Source organism: Camelus ferus, chromosome 26 (genome assembly GCF_009834535.1).
Source record: "Camelus ferus isolate YT-003-E chromosome 26, BCGSAC_Cfer_1.0, whole genome shotgun sequence".
In the NCBI taxonomy this organism is placed as follows: domain Eukaryota; kingdom Metazoa; phylum Chordata; class Mammalia; order Artiodactyla; family Camelidae; genus Camelus; species Camelus ferus.
The window spans coordinates 401,128-417,343 of record NC_045721.1 but is presented as its reverse complement, the minus strand read 5'-3'; positions in this window follow the sequence as shown (position 1 = coordinate 417,343).

Here is a 16,216-nt window from a genome sequence, read left to right as displayed (position 1 = left end):
TGTTGCTATTGCATAAAGCAGCTGGCAATTCAGGGCAGTGTGTAATTAAGGGCCATAATCAGTGGGTGTGACAAGTAAAATGACTGGCTTTTTACACTTTCTGGCCTTTGATGACTGTTCTCCTCTCTGGAATGGCCTCTCCTCCCCAGCGTCTGGGAAATGCCTCTGGCCTTTTTGGTCTCCTAGGAGACCTGACCACCCCCTCCTTGGTATCCTGGAGATTTTTCCTCATGGTACCTGTAGTACCATCCTGAACATACATGTTCCCATGCCGGTCTCTCTCTGCTAGTCTACAAGATCCCTGACAGCAAGGGTCAGATCACTCACCTCGGTCCTTTGGTAGGTTTTCCACGCACAATAGGCATTCAGTTGTGTTCCCATCACAAGGAAACACTTTTTTCTTTTATTTTGTATCCATACGAGATGATGGATGTTCACTAAACGTATTGTGGGAATCATTTCATGATGTATGTGAGTCAAATCATTATTCTGTGCACCTGAAACTTACACAGTGCTGTATGTCAATTATATCTCAATAAAATAAAACTGGAAGGAGAAAATTTTTTTAAAAGGAAAGAAAGAATATCCACAAAGGAAAATAAAGCAAAGGATGACTGTGAGGCCCTCCAGTGTTATACTACAGCATTATTTAACAGGCCCATCAAAAGCTATTTAATTCTCTAAGGAACTGTAACTTTGATTTACTATTTACTGCTGATTAGGACTAAGACTCTTTGAAGTTGCATGCCACCCTGTAGACTTTTCCCCAGTAGGGCTGCATGAGATTTCTGTCTCGTAGAAGAGATAATTGCAAAGGTTTCAATTTTATTGTCTGTACAAACGGGGGCCTGTTTTGTCTCTAATCCAGCCACCATATTCCAGCTGGACATTCTCAAAACAAGAGTTTTATTCTGGTTGGTTTATAGAGATGAATTAAGCATTTGCATAAATCTAGTGCTCCCAGAACTCCCAGAAAGTAAAGAAACAGAGCTTCTAATATGTTCAATGTAATAGCTTTTTAAGAAAAATCCTTCTCACAGAAACTGCTAGCTCAGAAGCAATTTTCTATAAGAAACCAGGTTCATGTAATCAGTGTTACTCCTTAGATAAATCAGACCATGTCCTATTTTCTCATGGGCGTACCATGTCCTATTTTCTCATGGGCGTACAAGGAAGCCCTTTCTTTTTTCTTTATATAGGTTCCTCTAACATATAATTTAGTAGACTCTACATTTATCAAGGGACATGAAGTATTCCTTAAATGTTTTCACTGCCCCTCAGAATTCAGGAACAAACATTTCTACTAAGTCTTTAGTTTTTATGTCAGAGAACAGATAATGAGAAAATATGCCTCAATTCATTTTATGTGACCAGTATAACATCAGTAGACAAAGCATGTAAGAAAGAAAATGACAGGCTGAGGTAACTCACTCTGAAACAAACTCAAGTTTATCCCCAAAATGCAAGGATGGTTTAAGTTTGGGGAAAAAAAATCTATTAATATAACTCACTCAGTTAAACAGAATAAAAGAGACAACTCAAATAAAATTATCAATATGTGCAGGGCCAAAAAGATAAATTTTAACATTTTTTCTTAAGGAAAGCAAAGTCTTAGATTTGTGAATATTAACTACTATATATAAAAATAGATAAAAAAACAAATTTCTTCTGTATAGCAGAGGGAACTTTATTCAGTATCTTGTAATAACCTTTAATGAAAAAGAATATGAAAATGAATATATGTATGACTGGGACATTATGCTGTACACCAGAGATTGACACATTGTAACTGACTATATTTCAGTTTAGAAAAATTTAAAAATAAAAATAAATTAAAAAGCAAGCAAACTCCTAGAAAACTAGCACTGAAGAGTACTTTCCAATGAGATCAAGGACTGTAACAAAGGCACCGGTGTTCACCATTCCTATTCAACACAGGATCAGAAAATCAGATTCAAGAAATAAGAATTTGAGAGGAAAAAAAGATCATCAGTATTCTTAGAAAATATAATTGCCTTCATAGAAGATTCAAAAGAATATACAAATAAAGTCTTCTGGGTCAATGAAAGAATTTAACCATGTTACCAGACATCAAATCAATATAAAAAATCAGTTGCATTAATACACCCACCCCTAGTATCAAAAAATGTCAGTTACGAAATCTCATTTTAAAACTACCCATTGACAGTAGTCTAAAAATATGAACTACTTTGAATCTAATAAAAGAAAGGCGTGATCTTTATGGAGACGCTTATAAACCTCAATTCAAGATGACCTAAATAAAACATACTGGTGAGTTGGAAAGATTCAGGAGCAAAGGTCCTCCCCAAGTTGATTCATATATCCAGCGCAAAAGTCCATCAGGGATGTGAAATGAAGCCCACAAAGAGGTATGACTGCACCCCAGCCAGAACCACAAAAATTCAGAAATCTGACAATACCAAGTGGGGATGAGGCTAGGGAGCAGTGGGAACTGTTTGTTACACAGCGCTGGTCAGAGCACAGATAATACAGCCATTTTGAGGAATAATTCGGCAATGACAAGAAAGATGCGTAAGCATGATGTCGAGACAATTACATTACCTCTAAGAAACCCAGTATTTACTAGTGGGGATGTATTCTAGGGTGTTCAGAGAAGTAATGTTCACATTAGTTAAAAACTGGAAGATATTCAAAAATTGGAAGTATGGGCATATAAATTAGGACATATCCATTAGAACGCTACATGGAAGTGAAAATGACTACACTGGTCAACATGGATGACTCTCATAAACACAACGTGGATTTAAAAAGTAACCTGCAGAAGATTTCACACAGAAGATTCCATATAGAATGATGTCATTTATGTGCACTTTAAAAACATGCAAAACACCAGCACTGCTTAGAGATACAATGCTGATGTGGGAAAATTATAAAGAAGCGTATTAGGATGATATACGTATAAATACACATAATTCAAGATAATGGATACGTCTGAAGGGGAGGGAGATACAGTTAGCGAGGGCTAGACAATTTATTGATAATATTTTATTTCTAAAGCTGGCACATTAATGTTTGTGCTGGTGTTCTTTATACCTTATGTCTTATTCAGATGTTTTTCAATGCAACCAACAGCCAGTAGGTGGCAGGAGAAGCTAGGTATTTGCAGCGTCTGAAAGATTAATCACATAAATAATGCCTCCTTTCAAGTGCCTGTGATCACACGCCACTCTCTAAATTAAAATGAATTCACTGAGTCCTTCTCAAACTCTTCCAGAAGATTGAAAAGGAGGGAATACTCCCAAACTCATTCTATGAAGCCACCATCACCCTGATACCAAAACCAGGCAAAGACACCACCAAAAAAGAGAATTATAGGCCAATATCACTGATGAACATAGATGCAAAAATCCTCACCAGAATATTAGCAAATAGAATCCAACAGCACATAAAAAAGATTATATATCATGATCAAGTGGGGTTCATTCCAGGGACACAAAGGTGGTTCAACACATGCAAAGTAATCAATGTAATACATCACATCAATGAGAAAGGACAAAAACCACAAGATCATCTCAATAGATGCAGAAAAAGCACTTGATAACATTCAACACCCATTTATGATAAAAACTCTCACCAAAGTGGGTATAGAGGGAACATATCTCAACATCATAAAAGCTATATATGACAAACCTACAGCCAGCATAGCACTCAACGGTGAACAACTCAAAAGTTTCCCACTAAAATCTGGGACAACACAAGGCTGCCCACTATCACCACTCCTATTCAACATAGTCTTGGAAGTCCTGGCCACAGCAATCAGGCAAGAGAGAGAAATAAAAGGGATCCAGATTGGAAAGGAAGAGGTAAAAGTGTCACTATCTGCCGATGACATGTTACTATATATAGAAAACCCTAAAAGGTCCACACAAAAACTACTAGAGCTGATCGAAGAATTCAGCAAGGTAGCAGGTTACAAGATGAATGTTCAAAAATCAGTTGCATTTCTTTACACTAATAACGAATCAACAGAAAAAGAAAGTAAGGAAACAATCCCCTTTAAAATAGCACCCAAAGTAATAAAATACCTAGGGGTAAATCTAACCAAGGAGGTGAAAAACTTACACATGGAAAACTATAAAACACTGATGAAAGAAATTAAGGAAGACTTTAAAAAATGGAAAGTTATCCCATGCTCTTGGATTGGAAGAATCAATATCGTTAAAATGGTCACACTGCCCAAGGCAATCTACAGATTTAATGCAATCCCTATCAAATTACCCAGGACATATTTCACAGAACTAGAACAAATCATAATAGGACTTATATGGAACCACAAAAGACCTAGAATTGCCAAAACTTTACTGAAGAAAAAGAAAGAGGCTGGAGGAATAACTCTCCCGACTTCAGACAATACTACAGAGCTACAGTCATCAAGACAGCATGGTATTGGTACAAAAACAGACATATAGACCGATGGAAAAGAACAGAGAGCCCAGAAACGAACCCACTAACTTTTGGTCAACTAATCTTCAACAAAGGAGGCAAGAATATACAACGGAATAAAGACAGTCTCTTCAGCAAATGGTGCTGGGAAAACTGGACAGCAGCATATAAATCAGTGAAGCTAGAACACTCCCTTACACCATACACAAAAATCAACTCAAAATGGATCAAAGACTTAAACATAAGACAAGATACAGTAAACCTCCTAGAAGAAAATATAGGCAAAACATTATCTGACATACATCTCAAAAATGTTCTCCTAGGACAGTCTACCCAAGCAATAGAAATAAAAGCAAGAATAAACAAATGGGATCTAATTAAACTTACAAGCTTCTGCACAGCAAAGGAAACCATAAATAAAACAAAACAACAACCTGGGAGAAAATTTTTGCAAATGAAACCGACAAAGGCTTGATCTCCAGATTATACAAGCAGCTCATACAACTTAATAAGAAAAAAACAAACAACCCAATCCAAAAATAGGCAAAAGACCTAAACAGGCAATTCTCCAAGGAAGACATACAAATGATCAATAGGCACATGAAAAAATGCTCAATATCACTAATTATCAGAGAAATGCAAATCAAAACTACTATGAGGTATCACCTCACACCAGTCAGAATGGCCACCATACAAAAGTTCACAAATGACAAATGCTGGAGAGGCTGTGGAGAAAAGGGAACCCCCCTACACTGCTGGTGGGAATGCAGTTTGGTGCAGCCATTGTGGAAAACAGTATGGAAATTCCTCAAAAGACTAGGAATAGACTTACCATATGACCCAGTCATCCCACTCCTGGCCATATATCCAGAAGGAACCCTACTTCAAAACGACACCTGCACCCCAATGTTCATAGCAGCACTATTTACAATAGCCAAGACATGGAAACAGCCTAAATGTCCATCAACAGATGACTGGATAGAGAAGAAGTGGTATATTTATACAATGGAATACTATTCAGCCACAAAAAATGACAACATAACGCCATTTGCAGCAATATGGATGTTCCTGGAGAAGGTCATTCTAAGTGAAGTAAGCAGAAAGAGAAAGAAAAATACCATATGAGATCGCTCATATGTGGAATCTAAAAAACAAAACAAAACAAAACAGAAATACAAGAGAAACAGACTCATAGACATAGAATACAAACCTGCGGTTGCCAAGGGGGTGGGGGGGACAGACTGGGATCTCAAAATGTAAAATAGATAAACAAGATTATACTGTATAGCACAGGGAAATATATACAAGATCTTATGGTAGCTCACAGAGAAAAAAATGTGACAATGAATTATATATATGCTCATGTATAACTGAAAAATTGTGCTCTACACTGAAATTTGACACATTGTAAAATGATTATAAACCAATAAAAAATGTTAAAAATAAATAAAAATAAAAATCAGGACTCTCAGTCATAAAGAAAATGGATTTACAAATTCTGAAATAGTTCTTCTGTTTTCCGAATATTTGGTGCTTTTCAGATTGATATAAGTAGTCAAATAGTCATCTAATTTTTTTCCAATTTGAGTTGGAATTAAAGATCATATAAATCAGCCCCCAATATCACATATGGTATATTATATTGCCCTTTGATTTTTTTTACTTTATTTCATGGTCTTATCCTGTGTCCAAAAAATACAAACCTAAGGCACCTAGCACAATTTTGTCATACAATGGGATCTCCAAATTAGTGTCTTTTATTTTAAATTTAAAAGATATTTTAAAGAAACTAACATTTATTATTTGGGAAATAATGTGGGATAATAGGAGATACCTGGGGATATCGTAAGATCACTTTCAACAGGAGTAATTAACTCTCATTATTATATTCCAGTCAGGAGGGAAACATAGAGCGCTAATGTGTTAGAACTGACACACACAGTCACACAGCCTCCGGAGATCATTGCATTTTTCCATATGCCTTTCTCTCTACAGTTTAGAGCCTTGATGGTTGAATGTTTTGGATTAAGTGATTCATAAACTGCTTATGCCAGATTGGGATAGTTGAGAATATCTTCATTCTTGTTATTGAGCACGGCAGCTCCCGTGAAGCACCTGACAATGGCAATCAGTGTAGAAGGTGCGTGTACTGGTTTGCGAAATACTAACATATGTATTTGTCTAAATACCCTTGATTAAATACCGAGAAATATAGCATTCAATGTCAAGTTAGGGTTCTCAGAATTATTTGTAGTACATGTAAGCACTGTGCCCTCACTGACTGAGGATCAGTTTTCTAATATTTTTGCCCCGTAGGTGATTTCAAGGTGAGAAAATACTCTTTCCAAAAGCTTCTTTGTGAAAAGGAGTCACATGGCCCTCACGTACTGTAGGAAATTTGGTGCATCCAGGGATAGTAATAGAAATCTCTTCTGCCTGGGAGGCAGAAGGTGAGGTTGTGGCAATGGGTGGAGGAGATGGAGAGAAAAGTTGCTGGATGAGGAGGGCAGAGTGCTGGCAAGAAATCTCAGGAGATGACAGAGTGCAGCAAATTTGTATTACCTGCCGTGAGTGCGGAATATTGGGGCTAGGGAACAATGCCTAAAATGGATATTTGGAAAGTTTTCTATGAGATATTTCTTATATAAAATTCCTGTATTTCCTTCTTTAAAAATACATAATAAAATCAACTGTATTCTTTCATGTTGTGGAAATATACTTTTTAATACAGCTTCTGTGCAAAGATGAAAGCACGTGGACTCTTTGGATCTATAAAAGTAATACTTTAAGTATCCTGTTTAGAGGCATTAATTGGATAATTACTCCATATTAGTTTAGGTTTTTTGTTAGAAATTCTTAGTTTGTTCACAAGGAGAATGTCTGATTTTTAAAAAACACTGATTTTTAAAATGTTGAAGATTACTCGAACCTTCTTTGTCCCCTATAACTTTTCTTTCCTCCTTTTGTTTACAGTATCTGTGATTTTTTTAAACTAATTTTTTTCAATTTGTACAGCTAAAGTTGGTCATAGGTTGCAAGAGTAGAGAAGAGAGTGTATTTGCTTTCCGGATATCTTATTTCATTACTTAAACATTTTGTGATCTTTCCCTCCTTTTACTGTCACATATCTTATCCTGCACGTGTATAAATCTGCTTTTCCTTAGAGAAGCATTGTGATGTTTATATCTCTGTATTTTTTCTTTCCTGCAGGTTTTTCATTAGCCAGGACCCCTAGAATGATGCTCTATAGTTTGTTGCTTTTATGAGTTTTAATGGACAATTTTCCCTTCTGCATTTTTATGTCCACCAATACACTTAATACAGTACCTCACATATAACATTTAACCACTACACATTGACAATTTGATTGGAAGAAAAGGGAGGATGGAGAGGAAGAGCCACTGAAGGTAAAACATGGAATAAAGGCCTTCCCTGAAGTAAAGCAGAAGTTCACACTTAGATAGACAGGTTATTATACTGATCTGCAGGATAGAACACTTGAAGGAGGAAATTTTAAAAAAGCAGAAAGATGGAAGGGCGATAGAGAGGGAGGAATAAAGTATCTGAAGCAAGGAGACATGAGGGAAAAAAGAAAATAACAGAAAAAGAGTAAGAACTGTAGGGTTACGGATTTCAGCTTCTGTCAGACACTTACTTCTTCGTTGACAGTGAGAATTCCCCGTCTCTAGTGCAGGAGCCGTCTGCTGGAGGGTGTTACCCCAGGCGGGTTGATGATGTTCCTCTGCTGGGCCACAAGGGGTGGGGACTGCACTCGACTAGTTGTGTAGTTTGGGGCATGCTTCCTCTGCTTCTTATAGGAGAAAAGACCAATGAGCAGCGTCCTCTTAAAGGTCATCTACCTTCAAATTTTATCCCATTAAGGGAAGGCGATAGCTCAGGTGGCAGAGCGCATGCTTAGCATGAACAAGGTCCTGGGTTCAACCCCCAGCACCTCCTCTAAAAATAAAATAAATCACCTCCCCCCACAAGAATAAAAACAAACAAAACCCCCGAATTTTTTCCCATAGTGTTCTTACCCTACAACACTTGAAGCAAAACGTTTGATGGATTTGTTTCCTTCAAAATTCAAAAAATATCTGGATGTCTGTTTAATTAAAGACACCATGGGCAAAGGTGATCGGGAGATGATGAAGTAGGAGACAACATCTACAAAATCCAAATTTGATAAGGGAGTGTTTTCTGCAATGTGTAAAATATTCTTGCACATTACCAAGACACAATTACAGTGCTCCTAGCAGAAAAAAAGGCAAGCATAAGAGGAACTCTAAATGGCCACAAGCCTATGAGGAGATGCTCTAACTCATTAGTAATCAGAGAATTGCTAATTAAAACAGCAGTTAGGTATTTACTCCTATAAGCCTAGCAAGATGTTTAAAAATTGGATAAGGCTACAGGAGACCTTATGCATTTATCATGAGATAAATGTAGGAAGCTACTACACATGAGAGTCTAGACTGGGGCAGCCATACTGTAGAGTGAGCTAGGAGGGGTACTGGTTGAATATATTTATGTGTGTATGTGTGTTTATGGACCTGCGTGAGAATGTGTGTATAATGTATTTCAGAAGCAGGTTTCTTGAATCATTATATATAGTAGATTACAACAATTCTGATTCTGAGATATATTACAAATAAATTCTCACCAGCTTCATGAAGAATTATGAAGACATCTATTTGCAGTAATGTTTTCAGTGACAGAGTTTGGTACCAACTAGAATAAGTACACAAAGTCCATGCTTGCATACCAGAGATAGTAGCAACAGAATATATGTGCACAAAGCCATATGGATTAGAGTTTAAAAACTATTGTGTTAAGAGTAAGAAACAGAATGAGATTCGTTTATGTAAGTTTAAAATACATGCACACATGGAAACAATACGCATTTTATTGCTAAAGTTTTCTAGACATAAAACTAAACCATTTAGAAGTAAAGCTATTTAATATCAAAGGGGGATTTATGATTGGCATTAGGGAATCTCGAGCTCTCCCAGGTCTCCCCTGGGAGAGTTTCAGTTGTAGTTTAGTCTGGAAGAAGACAGCAGGCAGTAACAGATCTGTCTAGTGATCAGAGATTAAAAAATTGGTCTTGTGTTTCTGTTTTCAAGTTGTTGTGTCCCAGAATCTATTCCAGACAGAGGAGAAACAAGGACAGAAAAGAGAATGAATGTTCTATTTAGCAGACAGGTGATACAGAGTTGTTACATATCACACTATGCATACAATACTTAGAGAATTTTTTGTGATCCTGTTTTATCACATTAATTCTATAAAAATCTGGGGTAGATTACAGCATTTCCAGTGGAGGCCTTCCAGAATCAGAACCCAAGCCATGGCATTTCACAGGCATGCTTTCTTTTGTTATACAATTTTAAAGAAATAGCTTTTTAAATCCTCATACACCAACGAAGTGTTCAATGTGTCAATATTTTTCTTATGATGTATGGTTGCAACCAATATTCCTAAATGTGATTTTTTTAGTTTTAATTTTTAATAAGATCTGTCTTCACAGAATGCAGAATGCTTTTGCTAAACTTATGTATGCTTGTGCTTTATTGCAAAATACTATTACAGCATTAGCTAACACATCTGTCACCTCATAATGACTATTTCTATTGTGTGGTAAGAACATTTAAGGTCTACTCCCAATAACTTTAAAGAATATAATATAAATACCTTATGATATCTCTTATATGTGGAATCTAAAAAAAAGGCAAATGAACAGACTCACAGACATAGAAAACAAGCTTATGGTTACCAGGGAGCAAGGGGGTGGGAAGGGATAAACTGGGAGGTTCAACATTTGTAGATACTAATATATATATAAAATAGATAAAGAACAAGGTCCTACTGTATAGAAAGCCTATAATGAAAAATAGTATGAAACGTAATATATAATTATATATGTATAACTTAATTACTATGTTGTATACCAGAAACTAACACAATATCGTAAGCAGATTACACTTCAAAAACTTTTTTGAAAAAGTAACTGCTAGTAATATAAGAAGCCACATCCCAAGTGGCTTTTCAAAACCAATTTAATCTTTTTAAGTGCAAATATATTCAAAATATATACCTGCGTATATTTATTTGTGATAAGCTTCTATTTCTAAATATGCAAACATGTACAGTAGAGAATGTGTACAGTCCTCTAAATTGTACAGGTGAAATTTTATTTTCTTCCTTTCGTGCTGTCTGTTAAATGCCACACTCAGAGAAAGGCAAAGCTATGATTTCAATTAAACTCGACAAATATTTGTGATTGAGTATACACTTTCAATCACCAACTTGAGCAATATGATAAATGTCAACTGTCAATAGTTCAAATGAATTTTTGGACCGTATTACCTATCATCAGCTATTCTTCTTAATAAAATATCCTTAGGAAGAGTCTAAACACGAAGACATAATTTATTCTTCTTCAGGAAGTTTTCTGTCTTTTATAAAACATTATTCACATTTTTAATTTTATATTTTTACTCCCTTCCCCAGGCAAAGTGATGTATTTAATAAATGTTTAAATACTCCATCAATAATATTCTCTTATACATTTAATCACTTTTTTACTTTCTTCTCATCAGTATTGAAATGGCTCAAAGATTTCCCCTAGCTCACCCGCTTACCTCTCTCTGCCAGCAACCACTCCCTCACTGTCTCCTTATAATTTGTAGCCAAAGATGTTTCCAATTTCTTACTTCGCAACCTCTGCTTATTCCACATCCTACTGCAGTCTTGCTGCCACAACTTACTCTCCAACAGCAATTTGATAATGAATAAAATAAATAATTATTTAATAAATAATGTTTATTCTTTTATACTTTATAAATTACCATTATTATTTTAATGTACATTGAATACAATTTCACATGTAGAGAAAAGTTTAAACAATTGTAAAAAGAACACCTACATGCACTCCAGCTGGTCATGTTTGTTCTCTCTTTCTCTTTTTTTTCACCCCCCAGCAATCATTTGAAAATAAGTTGCCAACATCATGACACCTCACTCCTAAGTACTTAAGCAGGTTTCTCCTAAGAATAGAATGCTTTTTCCTATGGCTCATGCAATTTGGATACACAAAAAGCTAACAATAGTTCTATAATAGTATCTAAAATTGAGTCCCTATTCAAATTTCCCTCACTGTTTCCAAAATGCCTTTTATAGCCATTTTGGTTTTGGTTCATGCTTTTATTTGATTATAGGTTTTTAGTCTCTTAATCTCCAGCATCCTCCTACACTTTATTATTTTTGTTTCAACACTGATCTTTTTGAAACATCTAGAGAATGTCCCACACCCTGGATTTCTCCCACCCTCTTGAAGTGGGTGCCGGGAAATGAATTATTTACTTCTTTAAATGAATTCCTCTTGGTTTTTCAGATATCTAGTGTGGAACCATTTCTAAGTCTCAGAAAAACCTAGTCCCACTAAAATGTCCAGGATGCCCTTCCCAATATTGGGAGATAAAACATTGAAGACCCCCCAAAATAGGAAATCCATGAATGCTAGTAGTTGTCAGAATTAGGGGGCCCAATCTTTACAAATATTTCTTTTTCCATTTTCCTCTAATTCTAGCAATAAGAAAAGCTTACTTGTTATTGTATTTTAAATAGTTTTTATTAAAAACCCAGTAATCTCATTTTCAACAGTAAAAATATACCTCCCTATAGACTCTAAGTTCTCCGGGAGAGGCAGGGTGATGGGTAAATCATAAAGAAGTAAAGAACAGAAAGCCAGGTCCAGAATAAATTTTGAATATCATGAACTCTTAGCCCACAAATCTAAAGGATTTCAATGAAGTTCAACATAATGACATTTACTAAGCACTCATTATGTATCACGCATTGTGGATGTGGACACAAAGACAAGTGACAAATTGTCGCTGTCCTCTGAGGACTTTCAGTCCAGTTACACACACAAGTAATTTTATACAAGACCTTGAAAAGACACAGAGTGTGAGCATCAAGGACCGGAGACGGAGCACCCCTGACCCTGGAGGTCTGATGAGGGGACAGCAAGTAAGCCAGGCTTCAGCGGGCCTCCCCAGACCCTGCCTGGCATGGGCAGCAGGAGTGAGATGTGACAAAAATTCTTTGCTTGACCAAACTTTAGTCAGGCTCCTAGGACCTTCTCCTGGGCTCATCTGTGTACTTCCTCATAAAATTCAGTTTCGGCAAGAACCCTGCTGAGTTGGTTAACAAGTCTTTCATTTCCATATCTGATCACTCTCCACATCTCTAACTGGGGTCGTCATCCTCTGCCTCCTCCCAGGTGAGGTTTGATGGCCCTGACCTGTCTTCACAGAGACCCTGTTAGGCCACTTTGCTGGGAGTGTCCCTTACCCCTCATGTTCCCTCTTAGTAATTTCCTATTTACTAACCCCCACCCCGCTTCTTGGCTGTAAGTTCCCACTTGCCCATGCTCTATTCAGAATTGAGTGTGGGTGTCTACTGAGGTTTCAAGAGTCCTGAATAAAACCTGTTTTTACTGCTCTAACATTGTCCAGTTCTGTTTTTCTCTTTGACATGTGGAAGTCAGAAAATTTATATTGAGTGAAAGTAAGTGACACATTTATTTGATAGGGAAGCAGAAGTCTGCTTAGAATATTAAGCAATAAAGATACTATGGAGATGAGAATTTTTATGTTTTTTCCAGTGCCATGTGGGTGACTGGTCCTGTGGCATTTGTGGGAAGTGGTTTTGTAAACTTCCACCCAGACTTTAAGCCAGTCTTAGTAGCAGCAGTGAAAGGAGCCACTCTTGGTTCTCGGACCCACGAATTCTGGTGGTAGAAGAAATAAGGTCATATACTGATGATTGATCCAGAGGATATACCTCGCCCTGGGAGATATTACTCCAGCCTCACAAGGTGTTTCCTGTATCTTTCAAAGTTCTGTTCTATATCAGGCCATATGGTTTGGGGTAATAGCGACCATGGTAAGACCAGAGAATTCTATGTGCGTGAGCCACTATGCTTCATTTGATGTAAAATCAGTTTCCTGGTAAGAAATAATTCTGTATAGAGGAACATGTAGATGAAGAAGGCAGTTAATGGATAGTGGGTTTTAGCGGAAATTTTACAGATAGGGAAGACAAAGTGTCTGTTGCAGTGAGGACAAATCCCTGGAATTTTTCATGTTTGGTGTCCCTTGGTTAGGGTTTTCTTGATCATGTCTGAACAGTGTGTTTAACAAAACTCTCCATTTGTTACAATGCCTTACTCATAGGCTGGCTCTCTCATTAAGTAGGTCAGAGGCAGCTCAGGATAAGGTACATGTTTTAAAGCCTCAGATACGTTCAAGATACTATCCCAAGTGTCTTGATTTCCACATTATTATTCAACTCTGGTTTTGATCTGCATAAAAATCAAAATAAAAACACCCCACCCCACCCCCACCAAATAGAAACAAAACTGCCAGCATCAAGCTGTGCCCCCAGGGCTGGGATAATTAGCTATTTCAGAGTAGGAATGTTAGGCATAAAAGCCACAGAATATTTGTCTCACACCCTCGTGTTTACTTGCCTACCCCTCATCCATCCCTACTCGAAGTTTCTGGTGATTCCCTGAAGGTTCTCTCCGTGTGGTTCTAGTTTCCAGCATTTTCGCTGCAGCAGCTGCTGGAGGTCTCATGAGCAGACACTGACTCCTCGAAGTGAACGTCGATTCTACTTGGTTTTCTTATTCAAGGTATTCACTTTCTATTCTGCCCAGTGTCTCCTCTGAAGTTAGCTATGGTGCATTCCCTTGTGTAGTTTCCAGTGGTAGAGAGTTGACTGCATACCCCTTCTATGGGGTAACAGTTTGAAGAAATGTAAGACCCTCCGGAGTGATGTAATTTACCCTTCTCACGTCAGGAGACCAGAGGTCTAGCCCTGGCCCTGGCCAGTTAACCTCGGACTTAGTGCTACTCGCTCAGTTAAGATGATGAGGCAATGTTGCTGGAGGGATTAAAAGGACATGGGGGAGGGGGAGCTTACTCAGGCAAAGCCGGGGGTTTGTATGGGTCCTCAGTGCTGTGGACTTCCTATGGACATGGAGTTTATTCATTTTATCTTTGTTGCTAAGAATCTTTTCTTTGGGGGATAGTCATACCCCATCGGAGGTAGGCCTGCATTCTGGATTAGATTTTTGGCTGTTTCACAATTTTTCTTTGTGGTGGATATAGTTAGAACGAGGTCCTGCATCTTCCCCATTTATACTCCTGCAGGATTTCCATGGTCTGCTATTCAGGGACGACATTTGTGCTTTGGAGCAATCAGGATTAGACCTTGCTTCGTACTTCATCAAGGCAAGGGTCCTCAGGATCACTGGATAAGCTCACCACAGGCAACTGTCAAAACTCACTCTGCTCCCTTTCATGAAAATTACTCTCTATTTGTTATAAAAGAATGAGAGTTGGTATGGTAAGGAAGGGGTTATATGGAAGGGGAATGTGAAATATATTACAAAATGAGTGACTCTTAGCATCCATAAGCTTAAAACCTGTAGTAAAATACTCATGACATAAAATTGATCCTTAAAAATTTTGTGTACAGTTCAGTAGTGTTAAGTACATACACACAGTTGTGCAACCAATCTCCAGAACTTTTTCATCTTGGAAAACTGAAAGTCTAAACACATTAAACAGCAACTTTCTAATTCCTTCTCTCCCCAACCCCTGGCTACCACTGCTTTTATACACTTATCCTACTTTCTGCTTTTATACATTTTTAATAAATTTGATTACTCTAGACACATAATGCAGAAAACCATGCAGTATTTATTTCTTGTGATCAGCTTTTTTCACTTAGCATAATGTCTTCAAAGTTCATCCACGGAGTAGCATGTGTCAGAATTTCAATCTTTTTCAAGGCTGAGTGATATTCTATGTATATACCACATTTTGCTTATCTATTCATTCATTGTGGACACCAAGAATAGTGTTGCTATGAACATTGGTAAGCAAATATCTGAGGCCCTGCTTTCAATTCTTTTCATTATATACTCTGAAGTCAAATTGCTAGGTTATATGGTAATTTTATTTTTAATTTTTTGAGAAATCTCCATACTGTTTTCCGTAACACTGAGTCATTTTGCATTCCTGCCAACAATGCTCAAGTGTTCTAATTTCTCTGCATTTTGTCAATTGTAGCTTTTTGGTTTTGGTAGTAGCCATCTTAAAAGGTATGAGGTGATAAATCACTGTGGTTTCAGTTTTTATTTTCCTAATGATTAGTGATGTTTAGAACTGCTCATGTGCTTCTTGGACATTTGTGTATCATTTCTGGAGAAATATATATTAAAATCCTTTGTTAATTTAAAAATTGTCTTTTTTATTGTTGAGTTGTAGGGGTTCTTTACATATTCTGGATACTAACCCTTATTAGATACAGCATTTGTAAATATTTTCTTCCATTTTATAGTTTACCCTTTACTCTGTTGATTATGTCCCTTGATGAATAAAAGTTTTTAGAGAAGTAGTTAAGATCTTGCAAGTGAAATTTGTTTCTGACTTTAAAGTCTATTCTTTCAACAACTCCAGATGAGCCACAAATACTGGAAGTTCTTATAACCAACAACTGTAAATTATTAAAAGAAACATTTTTGTGAAAGAAACTTGAAAAGTATAAAATGATAATATTGATTCAATTTGAAGTACAAACCAACCACATTTTTAGTTGAATTTCTGTGAGGTCCAGGTAGGTGAATATAATGATAAATGATGAGATTTAGGTAATTAGAAAAGGATGACTGTGCCAAACATAGCATGTAATAAAATGGAATATGAGTATTTAT